Source organism: Sapajus apella, unplaced genomic scaffold (genome assembly GCF_009761245.1).
Source record: "Sapajus apella isolate SASKATOON/1434 unplaced genomic scaffold, GSC_monkey_1.0 scaffold84, whole genome shotgun sequence".
Taxonomy (NCBI): domain Eukaryota; kingdom Metazoa; phylum Chordata; class Mammalia; order Primates; family Cebidae; genus Sapajus; species Sapajus apella.
This window is the reverse complement of record NW_022437024.1, coordinates 5893173-5909998: the sequence shown is the minus strand read 5'-3', so window position 1 is coordinate 5909998 and position 16826 is coordinate 5893173. Positions and strand designations below refer to the sequence as shown.

General features: G+C 36.4%; 1 pseudogene; it reads left to right on the top strand.

Moving 5' to 3' along the window:
- Positions 1-4284: 4284 nt before the first annotated feature.
- On the top strand, positions 4285-5914 carry LOC116533780 (annotated as a pseudogene).
- The last annotated feature ends 10912 nt before the right edge of the window (positions 5915-16826 follow it).

Sequence of the window (16826 nt, the reverse complement as noted above, 5' to 3'; positions counted from 1 at the left end):
CAATTTTTTAAAAAAGAATTGCTGCTACTGACAAATCTAACTTTAAGAAAATTTTGTTTACAATGGGAAAGCAAAATGGATGTTTCAATCCTAAATAAGATAATTGTACTATCCTTAATTTTGACAGAGCATTACTTTTTTAAAAAGTTATAGATTAATGCTTATAATTAACTTAGAAGATTTTTTGCAATATAAATCAGGAAACATTTATATTTTAAGGGTATATGACAAAAATTACCTAAAATTAGATGCCTATAAATAAAATATAATTCTAAGTCAATTTGAGACAAATTTAAAGAATAGTATGAACTTGGTATCTAGTCTTGAGAAATATTCCTTTATTCTCTTTGTTTTTTCATCTTGAACATTAATATAGAATTTTGGAGGGAAATCACAAGAAAACTGAAGACATCTGTCCACCAAGAAAGGCATAAAAGCTATAAACTAAAGATAGATATATTTTCAGCTAACTGCAGTCTTCAACTAAACAGCTGTTATTTTAAAAAGCAGAAGTAGAGACACAGAGAACTAGGATCTCAAATAGAATTGAGATCTAAAATTATGCATAAGGAATTAACATATTTTAATCCTAAAGAAAAAGAAAAAATATATTAAAGGTCATCATGACTAGAACTTTTAATTGTCAAAAAACTTGTATGCACACATCTTATCAGATTATTTCCATTTGTGAGTGATTCTTGATTCTTAATTCTTATTTCATTATAACAAAAGGGAAAACTACCACATTTCAGCAAATCAAAAGATAACCTCAAATATCTCCTTCACCTCCATCCTTCAATTCTTGCTTAAAAGAATTGTATGCCCAAAAGCACATATACGCACTCTCATATAAGTACCACTAAATGCCATGCAGTATCATTTATGAGGAAAACATTACCACTCACGTACATAGACTTGCAAATAGTCTTACTTATATTTTTGTCATTTTACAAACATTTCTGGTATTAGCATAAAAAAAGGAAGAAATTCTAGATAAAACAAGAGTAGACTTAGAATATCTATGATTTAACATTTTAAAGTTTCCCTCCCTCCCTCCCTTCTTCCCCTGTTTCCCTCCTTCCCCCCTTGCCTCCTTCCTTCCTTCCCTCCCTCCCCCTTTCTCTCTCTCTCTCTCTCTCTCTTTCCTTCTTTCATCCTTCTTGCAAATCCTCTTCTTATCACTTATCTACACATGTATTCTCACCTGGAAAGAACAAAGCTTTACCTTTATATGACAACAGCTAAAATAGTTTGCAGGAAATTAACTAAAGTTCCTGGGAAAATTTTCATGTTGACATACTTCAACTTTGTGTGCAGACATTCCAATCACTGCCTTGGGTACTCTTATTTACCCATTCTGAATTTACATTGCTTCATCTATGTAATGGGAATAAAATAACAATACCTTGAGATGACGGTTGTGAATCATACAATTTTTTTGCAGATCTTATTAGTATAAGATTAATAATTGTTTTGAATATATTATTCAAAGTTGCAACAAAAATTACAATTAGAATGCAATCTCCAGGTATAAATGTGGCAATCAACTCTGAAGGATTGTGTTCAAAAAGAAAATCCATGTATGCCAGTTATGTATGTATATTAAGATAACAGAAATGATACATAAAATACATCTAATGCAAGCCAAGGAAACTTTTAATTTTTAGTTCAGCACAAATAAAATCCCTATTGTAAACAAGAGTTATCTTGTATAGCCAGTAAACAAGAAAGGTTGACATATTTTTTAATCTAACAAGTAAATAAAATATCTAATGCAATGTTAATATTGTTTGGTCAATATTGTTTGTAAACTTGAATTTAAAACTCTTGATATAATCAGGTGTTCTAACATCTTACCCTCTCAAGGAATCCCTACTACAACCTCAGTGCATTTAAGTACCTGTATATAATGGGAAGCTCATTTTTTTGAGGCAGAGGCTGTTGCATTATTAGACCACTCTAATTGCTGATAAATTCTATCTTAACTTGAATTCAAACATATGCTTCAACAATTTACACTCTTGAGATCTATTAATTACCTGTGGAGAAACAGACAACAGGTTTACTTTATTTTCTATACAATAGTAGTCCTTTAAGTATTTGAAGACAACATCGATATCTCCCTCTAGATATTCCTTAATGATTTTTAAAAATGTTTTAAAATACATTACTTTTTTATCTTTTAGTGTGTAATCAATTTCAGGTTTGATTGTGAACAGATAGATGTTGCTACAGCGATTTGTTTTGCTATTAAGGGAAAAAAGAAGTAAGGAAAATAATAATGTAAAGTGTGAAAAAAGTGCTGGTGTCCTCATTAAAATGTGATTAAATGTTTAAACTTCCAGTACATTAACCCTGACATTTTGTCTTTTAAACAGTGTCAGGTAATGAAGGTCAACACAAGCAAGCATTCTGTTTCTGGCCCTTAGTTAGAAGCACACTGTACTTGGACTTCACAGCAGGGAACTGTCAGGCACTGTTCTCCTCTGTGCTGCTTCTCTCTAAGTACTAGCTTGCAGCTGGCTCCAGCATATGGTAGTGTATGGAGATATTTTCTGGGGTCCACTGCTTCAATCACTATTTAATGATTAATTACTGCAGTCTGATGTCAGGGTGAGACATTCAATGCTTCAGGTAAAAATCTTAACTATAGAAAATGACAGCAGGCAGGGTTTTGAAAGCTGAGTTAACTTTGTATTTCTTCTTATGAATTTATCCAATTTTTCTATCCACTTGCAAAAAGTGAGGTGAAAAAAGACAAAATTGTCAAGTAGCAAACGCCAACCAACAATGACAGGGGTGGTATTCAGCAGAATAGTCTATGATTGTCACTCACAATGAGAATAGTGCAGACAGATACACAATAACTAACTCTCTACTGGAAACCAAGCAAACAACTTTCAATTGACATTCCGAGATACAATGGATCTGAGCTGTGAAAAGAGTCTTCTGACAATGTTCCTTGTAAGCAAATAAGGGGAGATACATTTTCTACCAATATATGTTTTTGAACTTCCTGTAACCTGATGAATGAGGGGATAATATTCTTTTTTATGTATAATATTTAGCAGTAAAAGAAATAATCTGGTAAAAATACTATCCTGATATTAAAGTAGCATAATTGACTATTTTTATTTCTCATAATTGCCTGTAACTTTGAACAATTTATATTGAAAGAAATTTTATTTTAAAAATAATGCAGCAATATGACAGCTAATACTGACATGTATCATGCAAGACGATAAATTAACTTTGGATTCTGATAAATTTAGATAATAATTTTAAATAATCCAGTAATCATTAAAATGTTCACTAATTCAATTAATCTTTTTTGTTTATAATTTTTAGCAATTTCTGGTTTTCTATGAAACCAGTAACAGCTTTCTTTTCTCATTCTCTGTGTTTTTCTTCAATATATTTGCCTTGAAACAAGCTCAAAATACTTTTACACAACGAGAAATATTTTTAAAACTTGCCAAATAACTATTATTCAATGATGTTGGTCATTATCCTTTGCATGTGACTTGGTAATAGATAAAGAGATGATTAGAATGTTTTAAGTGTACAAAAGCAATTTATGCGGATAGGATTACAATATCTATTTGGTAATAGATTCCAGAAGATCACCAATCTGTAAATAGGCATTTATAACTTATTTAGAACTCAGAATATGTTTTTATTGAATAATGTAATAAGCATTTGTTACATTTCTAAGCTAGATTGCCCAAATATCTTTTAACAAAACTCAGCAAGCTTACATTTGCTATAAAGAGTAGAGTAGTAAATGTCACTGAGAGACAATATATGGTATTGCAACTATAGGTTTACTAGTATTGATTTTTAATGCTGTCTAGGTTCCAGTTTTGGATTCTGGGATTATTTGTATGCCACTCGATAGTCTCAGAAATGAACAAGGATTTGCTTTTCACTTTCTTCTGTCCTTCAGGTCTGATGCTTATGGCAGTAAGAGGGTCTTAATGCCTATAGTTTTAAATATGTAAGCATCCTGTGTAAGCCATGAGGTTGCCTCTAACGGACAGCTCTACTAGAGCAAGTAATACCAAAATCTCAATTCACTAGGTACACAGAATTGGTTTTAAAAGAAATAAGGAAGAATTATATGTAAATATGACTTATTTTTCCTTGTTATGGGAAAACATAGATAATTTATTAAAAATTAGATATGGGCCACAAAAAGCAGTAGAAATATGGCCTATTTGATAACATTGGTATCCTCAACATTTAAATATTTTTAAAAATTTGTTAAAAATCATAAAAGACAATTCACTTTGTTCCTGGCATCTGTGTTCAAATGATTTAAATATTTTTAACTTCATCAAGAGGCAGCTTCTCTGCCCCTTCTGGAATCTCCACCTGGGTCAGCCCGCCTGCCTCCACTCCTGCCTCCAGCATGTCCATCAGGGTGACCCAGAAGTTCTACAAGGTGTCCACCTCTGGCTCCCAGGACTTCATAAGCTGCTCCTACAAGAGTGGGCCTGGTGCCCCCATCAGCTCCTCCAGGTTCTCTCCAGTGGGCAGCAGCAGCTTCCAGAGTGGCCTGGGCCAAAGCTATGGTGGGGCCAGCAACATGGGAGTCATCAACACTGTCATGGTCAGCCAGAGCCTGCTGAATCTCCTTAACCTGGAGGTGGACCCCAACATCCTGTGCACACCCAGGAGAAGGAGCAGATCAAGTCCCTGAACAACAAGTTTGCCTTTTCATCGACAAGGTACCATTCCTGGAGCAGCAGGACAAGATGCTGGAGACACAGTAGAGCCTCCCGCAGCAGCAAAAGACAGCTGGGAGCTACATGGACAACATGTTCGGGAGTTACATCAACATCCTTAGGCAGCAGCTGGAGAATCTGGGCCAGGAGAAGCTGAAGCTGGAGGTGGATCTTGGCAACATGCAGGAGCTGGTGGAGGACTTCAAGAACAAGTATGAGGATGAGATCAATAAGCGTACAGAGATGGAGAATGAATTTGTCTTCATCAAGAAGGTTGTGGATGAAGCTTACAGGAACAAGGTAGAGCTGCAGTCTCGCCTGGAAGGGCTGCCTGATGAGATCAACTTCCTCAGGCAGCTGTATGAAGAGGAGATCCGGGAGCTGCAGTCCAGATCTCAGACACGTCTGTGGTGCTGCCCATGGACAACAGCTGCTCCCTGGACATGGAAAGTGTTGCGTAGGTCGAGGCGTAGTACAAGGCGATTGCCAACCGCAGCTGGGCTGAGGCAAAGAGCATGCACCAGATCAAGTACGAGGAGCAGCGGACGCTGTCCGTGAAGCACAGGGATGACCTGTGGCTACAAAGACTGAAATCTTCAAAATGAACCAGAGCATCAGCTGGCTCTAGGCTGTGATTGACGGCCTCAAAGGCCAGACAGCTTCCCTGAGGCTTCCATCGCAGATGCTGAGCAGGGTGCTGAGCTGGACATTAAGGATGCCAATGCCAAGCTGTCCAAGCTGGAGGCTGTCCTGCAGTGAGCCAAACAGGACATGGTGCAGCAGCTGTGTGAGTACCAGGAGCTGATGAACATTAGGCTGGCTCTAGACATAGAAATCGCCACATATAGGAAGCAGCTGGAGGGCATAGAGAGCCAAGTGGAGTCTGGGATGCAGATCATGAGTGTCCATAGGAAGACCACCAGCACTATACAGGTGGACTGAGCTTGGCCTATGGGGGCCTCACAAGCCCTGGCCTCAACTATGGCCTGGGCTCTAGCTTTGACTCTGGCACGGTCTCCAACTCCTTCAGCTGCACCTGCTCCACCAGGGCCGTGGTTGTGAAGATGGAGATCTGTGATGGGAAGCTGGGGCCCGAGTCCTCTGATGTACTGCTCAAGTGGACAGCTGCAGTCTTCCCCTCCTGCAGCTTCCCCAGAGCCCGCCAGGGAGGCAGTTGTGCAGGGTAGTACAGGGAACAAGAGACCCACCCGAGGCTCAGCCCTAACCCTCAGCCCACCTGCGGGGGAGTTTACTGCCTGTGAAGCTCCCTGCCCATGGCTCCAGCTACAAAACAATTCAATTGTTTTTTTTGGGGAGGGTGCAAAATAAAACCTCAGCCAGCTCTGTAAAACATAAATATTTTTAACTTCATTGTAGATCACTATTCCTCATTCTGACAATCAATTAGTGAGTTCCAAGGGAGGTGGCAGAGACAGATCTCGAAACTTCAAATAGTTGGCAGAATACAGATTATATGAATTAGATGACTTAACATATTTGACTCCTATACAGTCCTGAAGTTCCCACTGATATGGTTTTGCTCTGTGCCCCACCCAAATCTCATCTCAAATTATAATCCTCACGTGTGGCAAGACAGACCTGGTGGGACGTGACTGTATCCTGGGGTGGTTCCCCCATGCTGATATTGTGATAGTAAGCAAATTCTCATAAGATCTGGTTGTTTGACAAGTGTCTGACATTTCCCCTGCTCTCTCCCTTTCTCCTGCCACCACGTAAGATGTGCTTGCTTCCCATTTGCCTTCCGCCATGATTGTAAGTTTCCTGAGGCCTCCTAGCCAGGCTTCCTGTGAAGACTGAAGAACTGTGAGTCAATTAAACCTCTTTCCTTTATAATTACCCAATATCAGGTAGTGGTCTTTATAGCAGTGTGAAAAGAAACTAACATACCTATAGTGTTGTCACAGTTTAGCTCTAAAATTCTGTTAGTTGGAACAGCCACAAGACACATTTTGGGCTTGTGTTAGGTGACCAAGTTAAAAAAAAAAAAAAAAAAAGGATAAGCAATTGGTGAAGATTATTTGGGGCATGTCTATTTTATAGAAGCCTCAGGAGAGTCATGGCAGAAACTTGAGAATTAATGATATCTATTAATCTTAATTCATGCTGAAATGGCCATGCAATCAGAAGATAGGCAAGTGCAGTATCTAACTACAAATATAAAAAGGTACCAAACTCGTTTGGCCTACTCTAAACTCCGAAATAGGAGCATTCCAATTTCATTTGGTTGATCTGGCATATTTATGTCCCCAATTTAATGAAGCCTGAAAAGTCAAACTAGTAGTGTTATGATGAGTTAACACCACAGCTTTGATTGCTCACCATCCAAATAGCAAAATTTTCTAATATCATTTTATGGGACTTAAAAGACATTAAACTAAATATGATTGTTGCTCTATAAAATGGTAGAATAGTTTTTCATATACTGTATATATGCAAATATAATATCCCATCTCAACCTCCAGTGCCCATAGTAAGTTACCCTTACAGCTTAGATTGAATAATTATTATTGGTTTATACGCTTCTAAATCTTCCCTTTTTGTGTAGCTAAGACAAAGCTAAGCTTTCAAAAAAAAAAAAATAGAACCATGCCTTATACAGAAGACCATCTTGTTTAAAAGCTTTGCCTTGTTATGCAAGGTATCCTTTCCCATTTGAAATAAATTCATAATATATACAGAAGACAATGCATGTAACCTGAAAATTACAAGAGAACGTTCTGAATGTTAAATGTTTCATATACCTCTCATTCCTTCAGAGAAATGTGGGCTGGGGTTGAGAGATTCAGAAGAAAAGAGAATTATAATCTAAAAATACAAACTTCCGTGACTATATACTGTAGAGACATTCAATTTCTAACTTTTAAGAGCAGCAGTAAATGTATAAATCATTATTTCATCATCCACTCAAGAATCCCCAGATTACAGAGCCCTCTTGGCATTCTGAATGTCAGTATAGACACTACAGAATTGCAGGAACTTTTTGTGAGGTTCATTTGTTTCCCAAATGAAAATCTATAGCCATATATATTTTTTCTGTTCTCCTCCAAATTGGCTGATGTAAACAAAATTGTGTAAAGCAAGTTTAGGAAATAGTCACAAGGTATGGGCTGGAATACCTAGCTGTAGGATATGCCTTCTGTTGTAAGAAATATATTCCTCTTCCCCCACTCCTTGTGATATGCTCAGTAAACTTTCCTTTATGGCATCCTCCACTTTTTTTCACTGACATGATGACAACCATGACAATCATATTTTATAGAGGTATGTTCTTTAATGCACTGATGTGTAAAATAGGTTTACCGTACTTAAAGCTGCTCTTTACTGGCAAGACTATGTCACAATTACTTGACTATAATGATCGACAAAACTCAAAATAGCCTCACTTTGGATAAGCATCACAAGTTAGAATACATGTCTAAACTATCCAACTTTGTCAAACTCCTTTTCCTTTGTCTTCCAAGTAAAGACTCTCTGAAAAAAAATTCACTATTATTGATAGGATCTGGATTTTGATTTTTTTTCCCCAGGCTTTCTCACTATTCCTTGACTCTGATTTTTAGAGGGGAATATTTAGTTTGGATGTAAGTAAAATAAAAAGTCATAACTTTCTGTTTTTGGAGGCTTAAAGTAATAATCTTTTCATATTTGAATTGTATTGGATTGTGTTTCATACTTTCAGAAGTTAAATATACAAATAATTTATATTTTCTATAGAAAGTAAATGTATAAATCATTGCACCAAAATGAAAATAACTAGTCATCTAGTCATTCAAAAATATAGTGAGAGAACCAGTGGAAATAGGCATCAAAATTGATAGGGGCCAAGACAAAATAGAGTGAAATTTCAAAATAAATAGAAAAGATATTTACATATAACAGTTTTCACAGGACATTTCAGAACTCTTGAAAACATTGACAATGTTAAGGACTAAAAAACAGGTTATAACAGAGAAAAGAAAATAGGTTTGAGAGGAAGATATCTTTTAAGAAAAGTGGTTTGTGAGAAACCTTTAGCCAGGCATATAAGATGTATTGCTTCCAGGAAGTTTTCTATCCTACATTTTGGGGACGTAGACCAGGGTCTGACTTAGGCCTGAGAAATCTAGAAATAAAAGATTAATTCTCATAGTGGTAGGGTCAGGAGACTTCCATTTCAGTACCATAGGACTGCACTCTGAATTTGTTGGAATGAGGAATACATGTGTTGTCATGCACTGGATGTAGGCCATAGGAGAGAAAATGTTGGCTTGGAGTTATTTAGGGTTTCATCTACAAGGGCTGTTTAGAGGATTTAAATATCTAGAAGAAAGAACCTGGGAGAAAAGTTCTAGGAAATCAGAAAGTAGTTCTTAGCTCTTCTGTAGGGATATCCAGGAGAGAGGATTACAGAATCACTGGAGATTCTATGAAAGAATACCAGGGAAGGAAGGGACAGACTAGAACTTGTTGCCAGTTTCGGAGAATACCAATAAACTCACAGAGAAACCATTTAAGTAGAGATTTTCCTTTGTCCTTATCATTTCTTCATAATTTCTTGCTCTGACTCTTCAGGTGTTCTAAGCTGACTAGCACAGTAGTGCATGGGGATGGAATAGGGTTGTAAGAAAGAAGTTCAAAGCCGAGAACTGGAGAAGACAGAAATATTATTTTACTACTGCCAATTTAAACCTGAAGCAGTCAGGCCCTAGCTAGTTAGAGAGGGAAAATATTTAATACAAAATCAAACAAATGCTTAATTAAAGGAGCTTCAACCATGGTATATGCCCCCTAGTACCATTTTAAGATGATGTTTTGAGAATGAAGGTTAGAACATTTGTTATTTCAATTTGCCAATGAATTACTATTTTCATATATTTTTGGCCAGCACAAATATGTACTCTGGTTTTATTCTGTAATTCTTAATGTTCAGCAAATTTTAGCCAAACTGGGGAAAGAAAGAACTAAACAAGACATTTTTTTTTCTGTAAATACCTTTATTTTTGCCTGCATTATTAAGAATATATTTGTTGTCTATAGAATTATAGGTTGGGAAGCTGCCCCCCAACCCCCAGTATTTTCCAGATCTAATTTCAGTACTTTTTGGCTTTGATTGTTTCTTTGGGAAGTCTGCTATCACTATTGTTGCTAAGATAGAGGAAATACTGTATACTGCTTTTTTTCCAGGCTACTTTGAAAATGTTCTCATTTTTGTTTGTTTGTTTGTTTTGCTTCGTTGTTTTGTTTTTGTGTTTTGAGCACCTGGCATAATTTTTTATTTTTTTTATTTGAGAAATAAAAATGTATAAAATTATGGTGTACAACATAATGTTTAAAAACACATGTACGTTGAGGAATGACTAAATCAAACTAACATATGTATTATGTCATGTATATTTTGTGGGGAAAACAGTTAAAATCTACTCTTTTCAAGTATAATACAAAACATTGTTATTAACTATAGTTACTATGTTGTACAATAAATATCTTGAACTTATTCTTTCTGCTTAGCTGAAATTTTGTATCCTTTGACTGTCATCCCAATATCCCTCAACCCCTGCTTCTGCTATTGTGAATAATGCTGAAATAAACATGACAGTGCAGGTATCTATTCAAAATACGAATTTTATCACCTTTGGATGTATATCCAGTAGTGGGATTACTGAATCTTATTAGTTCTAGTTTCAAGTTTTTGTGGACCCTCCACACTGTTTTCCGTAATGACTGTTCTAATTTCCACTCACCACAACAGTGTGCAAGGATTCCTGCTTCTTCACGTCCTAGCCAATACTTGGTATATTTTTTTCATTTTGATAATAGCAAGGTGTAAATTGACCTCTCAGGTGTGAGAGGATAGCTCTGTAATTTTAATTTGCATTTTCCTGATGATTAGTAATGTTGAACATCTTTTCCTATATCCGTTGGCCATTTGTGTGTGTTCTTTGAAAAAATGCATATTCAGATTCTTTGCCCTTTTTAAAATCAGTTTATTTCTTTTCCTGCTACTGAACTATTTATTATACATTTTGGATATTAACCCCTTAACAGATGTGTAGTTTGCAAATATTTTCTCCCAATCCTTGAGTTGCCTCTTCCTTCTGTTTATTCTGTGTTTTCTTTTTTCTTTTTTTTTCCTACTGTGACAACAAAAGAGGAAGTTTAATGTAATCCCATTGGTCCATCTTTGTTTTTGTTACCTGTGTTTTTAGGGTCATATTCGAAAAATCATTGCCCAGACCTATGTCATGGAGGTTTCCTTTACGTATTCTTCTAGCAATTTCACAGATGCAAATGTTATGCTTAATCTTTAATCCATTTTTAGCTGATTTTTCTATATGATGTAAAATAAGGGCCCAATTTATTCTTCTGCATGTGAATATCCAAGTTTCCCAATATCAAATATTAAAAAAAATACATATCCTTTTCTCATTGAATGTTCTTAGTATCCTTCATGAAAAATCAAGTGATCATAACTGCTTTGTTTTTTTTTTTTTTTCTGGCCTGTTATCCTGTTTCATTGATCTATGTGTCTGTTTTTGTGGCAGCATCATGCTGTTTGGGTTACTACAGATTTGTAATGTATTTTGAAGTCAGGTAGTATGATGCCTCCAGCTTTGCTCTTTTTGATCAAGATTGGCTATTTGGATGTGTTAGTGGTTCTATATGAATTTTAGGATTATTTCTTCTATTTCTGAGAAGGCTTTCATTGCTTTTTGCTTGGGATTGCATTAAATCTGTAAATCATTACAGGTAGTATGCCCGTTTTGACAATATTAGTTCTTTAAATTTATGAACAATGCATACATATTTCAATTTATTTGTATCTTCTTCAATTTTTTCAATGTTTTATGTTTTAAGTGTGCAGATATTTCACTTCCTTGGCTAAATTTATTCCTAGGTATTTTGCTGATTTTTCAGGTTTTTGAAATGTATGATTTTCAAATTTTATTGATTTTGCGGGATTTGAAACCCTGCAAAATATCAAAATACTTAGGATTAATTTGTAAATCCTGCAAAATCAATAATTAGAAATAATTACTAGGATTTTCTTGACTTCTTTTTTCAGATAGTCAACTTCTTAGTCTTCAGACACCCCAGTGATTTTTGTATGTTGATTTTGTATCCCACGATGCTATTGAATCATTTAACAGTTTTAACAACTTTTGGTGTATTCTTTAGGGTATTTTAATGTAAGATTAGGCCATGCAGAAACAGAGACAGTTTAACTTCTTTTCTTCCAATCTGAATACTTCTTATTTCTTTCTGACATATTATTATGGTGCGTAGAGAAAGTGGGTATCCTTTTCTTGCTCCTGATGTTAGAGAAAAAGCTGTTCACTTTTTACCATTGTATATACTATTAGCTGTGGGCTTGCCATATGTGGCCTTTATTGTGTTGAGATACATTTCTTGTATACCTAATTTGTTGAGATTTTTTTTTTAATCACAAAAGGTCGTGTAATTTTGGTTTTTCTTCAGCATTTATTGAGATGATCATATGGTTTTTGTCTTTCATTCTGTTGATGTGATACATCGCATTTATTGACTTCTGTATGTTGGACCATCAGTGCAGTTTTATGTAATGTGCCTTTGTATGATTTTCTTTAGCTTATTAGAGTTTCTTGAATCACTGCTTGACACATTTCATCTGTTTTGTAAAATTTTGACCCTTATCTCTTTAAATTTTGCCTCCATTTATTTCAATTGTCCTTCTGAGAAATAAATTACATGTAATTATAGATTGCTTCATAATTTATGTTATGTTTTTTGCACTCTTATTGCACTATACATTTTCTCGTTCCTCTATGCTTCAATTGGTACATTATAAATTAATCAATAACTCTCTATTATCTCTAATAGCTTTAAAAAATCCATTGAGTTCTTAATCTCAGTTTTTTAAATATAATTTCCATCTCTTCTTAATGTTTTTAGTTATCTGCCAAAAACTACATTAACTAGAACATAGCATTCTTGATTTTAAATATATATTTAATTATTTTAATCTTTTGATTTATTAATTTTAACAGATATAAAATCTCTGGTTGTTGACTCCTATTGACAGCTAGCAAGCTCTAATGAAGAAAATACCTCATCTCAGGTAATGACACCTCTAAGATAAACGTTGCATACTGTCTTTCCTCTTGATGTTAGAGAATGTTTCTGTGACAATCTTACATACTCACACAGATGGTTACAGCCTCTTGTGTGTAGTAGTCACAGCAAAGGTTGTGTTTTATTAATGCTTGATCCACATGATATTGTGGACATAAATTAGTGTAATTTGTTTTTGGCATAGTTCTTTTAAAATTGTATCCCCTGTTAAATATGGGATAATATCCTTGCCAGGATAATATCTAATTTACAAATAAAGGATAAACTATTGAAAAATAAGAGCTCCAACATGAGGCATTAGTTACAACTATAATTTGCACTTTTGGATAATTGTTATTTCTCCATGTCTAATAATTTTAAGTTATAATTCTTCTTAACTTCGTCATTTGACTCAGATTAACATAAGCCCTGAGACTGTGCAGTGATTGGACACATACCTTATAATTTTTAAATAGTGGAAAGAGTTTTTAATATGTTAAAATTAAAAATGTGAAGTGATTAAAAGTTCTAATAGAAACTTAGGTGCGGGTGAGGTAAAAGTTAAACTGAGAAAGACTGTAATCTGTCATTGACCATAATGTCTCCCATTAAGTGTAGAAATATAAAGAATAACAATAAACATAGCATTTATCCATTTGCAAGTACATGATCATATGGTCTTCTACATTATAATAATAGTTATTTCAGTCATTATTAGTTTTGCTCCTAATATGTGTTAGGCATCATTATAATCTCTCCACAGTTCTGTGAAATGAAAAAATTAGTGCTCAGAGACATTAGGTGTTTTTTTTTCCAGTTTAAACATTTGATAAAGAAAAATCAGTTCACTAGACCAAATTGCAACAGGCTAAAGTTTGTGACCTTCAAAATCTAGAATCTAGAGCCAATGACTTAAGAAAAATATAAATACGATTTCTTAATAATTTAGTTAATAATTTGTTTATGCGAAACAATAATGTTAATATACCCGCATTATATGATATTCTGTAAAAATACAAAGAGATTTTTCTATGCTAAATTTTTAAATAAGTAATACATACTGAACATACATACATTTTTAAAAATGACTAATTATAAGATAAAATTAAAGTTTACAGACTACACTGATTTAAATGTTATTACTTTCTCTGCTTTAAAACACTGCCTTAAATTGCATGAAGTAAATATTTTCTTTTAAAAGCAAATTTGGTTTAAGACACTGGCTTCTATAAACTAATTGACTTCAAAACATATAGTGCAAGGAGACAAACACTCAAAAATATTCTCTACTTGGAGGTTTCCAAATACAAATGTATATTTAAATTATTTAATTTAAAATATAGTTTTCATTGGTAAATTATATAGAAAAAATGCAATCACATATAGGAACATAAAGCTATTTATTTTACATGATTATATACATATCCAAGGAATATACTAAAATATGTTTGAGTGTTATTGGGATGTGGCAGAGATTTAATATAAGACTGAAAATATAGGGTAAATATTTTAAAAACACAAAAGCCTTGGCACCTTTGAGAGAACTGGGAAAACAAGATGGCCGAACAGGAACAGTTCTGGTCTGCAGCTCCCAGAGAGATCAATGCAGAAGGCGAGTGATTTCTGCATTTCCAACTGAGGTACTCAGTGTCTCATTGGGACTGGTTAGTAGCACGTGCAGCCCACGGAGGGCAAACGAAAACAAAGTGGGGCGTCACCTCACCCAGGAAGCACAAGGGGTCAGGGAACTCCCTCCCCTAACTAAGGGAAGCTGCAAGGAACCATGCCATGAGGAACGGTACACCCTGGCCCAGATACTAAGCTTTTCCCACAGTCTTCTCAACCCGCGGACCAAGAGATTCCCTAGGACGCCTATGCCATCAGGGCCCTGTGTTTCAATCACAACACTGGGCAGCCGTTTTGGCAGACACCGAGCAAGCTGCAGGGTTTTGTTGTTGTTGCTGCTGCTGTTATTGTTGTTACTTTGAGATGGAGTCTCACTCTTATCACCCAGGCTGGAGTGCAGTGGCACTATCTCAGCTTACTGCAACCTCTGCCACCCAGGTTCAAGTGATTCTCCTGGCTCAAGTCTTCCAAGTTGCCAGGATTACAGGCACCTGCCACCATGCCTGGCTATTTTTTGTATTTTTAGTAGAGACAGGGTTTCACCATCTTGGCCAGGCTGGTCTTGAACTCCTGACCTTGTGATCCACCCCCCTCAGCCTCCCAAAGTGCTGAGATTACAGGCCTAAGCCACTGTGCCCGACCAGGAATTCTTTTGTTTTTTTATACCCCAGTGGCATCTGGAATGCCAGCAAGATGGAACTGTTCACTCCTGTGGAAAGGGCGCTGAAGCCAGAGAGCTGAGTGGTCTAGCTCAGCAGATCCCACCCACAAAGAGCTCAGCAAGCTAAGCTCCACTGGCTTGAATTTCTCGCTGCGAGGACAGCAGTCTGATCTCAACATGGGATGCCTGAGCTTTGTGCGAGGCGGGGCATCCACCATTACTGAAGCTTGAGTAGGCAGTTTTCCCCTCACAATGTAAACAAAGCCTTAGGGAAGTTCCAGCTGGGCAGGGCCCTCTGCAGCTCAGCAAAGTTGCTGTAGCCAGACTTCCTCTGTATGATCCTCCTCTCTGGGCAGGGCATCTCTGAAAAACAGGCAGCTGCCACGGTCAGGGGCTTACAGATAAAACTCCCATCTCCCTGAAACAGAGCACTTGGGGAAAGCAGGGCTATGGGCACAGCTTCAGCAGATTTAAATGTCCCTGCCTGCTGGCTCTATGCAGTGGATCTCCCAGCACAGTGCTCGAGCTCTGCTACCTCCTCAAGTGGGTCCTTAACCCCCATGTCTCTTGACTGGGAAACACCTCCTAGCAGTGATCAACAGGCACCTCATCTAAGACAGCTCCAGCTGGAATCTGGCAGCTGCTTCTCTGGGAGGAAGCTTACAGAGGAATAAACAGGCAGCAATATTTGCTGTTCTGCAGCCTCTGCTAGTAATACCCAGGCAAACAGGGTCTGAAGCAGACCTCCAGCAGACCAGCAGCAGAGGGGCCTGTTAGAAGGAGAACTAACAAACAGAAGGAAATAACATCAACATCAACAAAAAGAATGTCCACTCAGAATCCCCATCTGAAGGTCACCAACATCAAAGACCAAAGGTAGATAAATCCATGAAGATGGGGAGAAACCAGCACAAAAAGACTGAAAATTTCAAAAACCAGAACGCCTCTTCTCAAAACATCACAACTCCTCACTAGCAAGGGAACAAAACTGAATGGAGAATAAGTTTGACAAATTGACAGAGTAGGCTTCAGAAGGTGGGTCATAACAAACTTCTCCAAGCTAAAGAAGCATGTTCTAAACCAATGTAAGGAAGCTAAGAACCTTGAAAAAGGTTAGAGGAATTGCTAGCTATAATAATGAGTTTAAAGAAGAATACGAATGACTTTATGGAGTTGAAAAACAGAGCACGAGAAGTTTGTGAAGCAAACACAAGTAACAATAGCCAAACCAATCAAGTGGAAGAAAGGATATCAGAGATTAAAGATCAACTTAGTAAAATGAGGCATGAAGACAAGATTAGTGAAATAAAAATGAAGAGAAACAAAGTCTCCAAGAAATACACAACTATGTGAAAAGACCAAACCTACGTTTAATTGGTGTACCTGAAAAGTACAGGGAGAATGGAATGAAGTTGAAAAAAACTCTTCAAGATATTATCCAGGAAACTTCCCCAACCTAGCAAGACAGGCCAATTCAGGAAATGCAGAGAACACCACCAAGATAATCCTCAAAAAGAGCAACCCCAAGATATATAATTGTCAGATTCACCAAAGTTGAAATGAAGAAAATAATTTTAAGGCCGCCAGAGAAAAAGATCAGAGTACCACAACGGGAAGCCCATCAGACTAACAGTAGGTCTTTCTGCATAAACCTACAAGCCAGAAGGGAGTGGGGGCCAATATTCCACATTCTGAAAGAAAATGATTTTCAACTTAGAATTTCA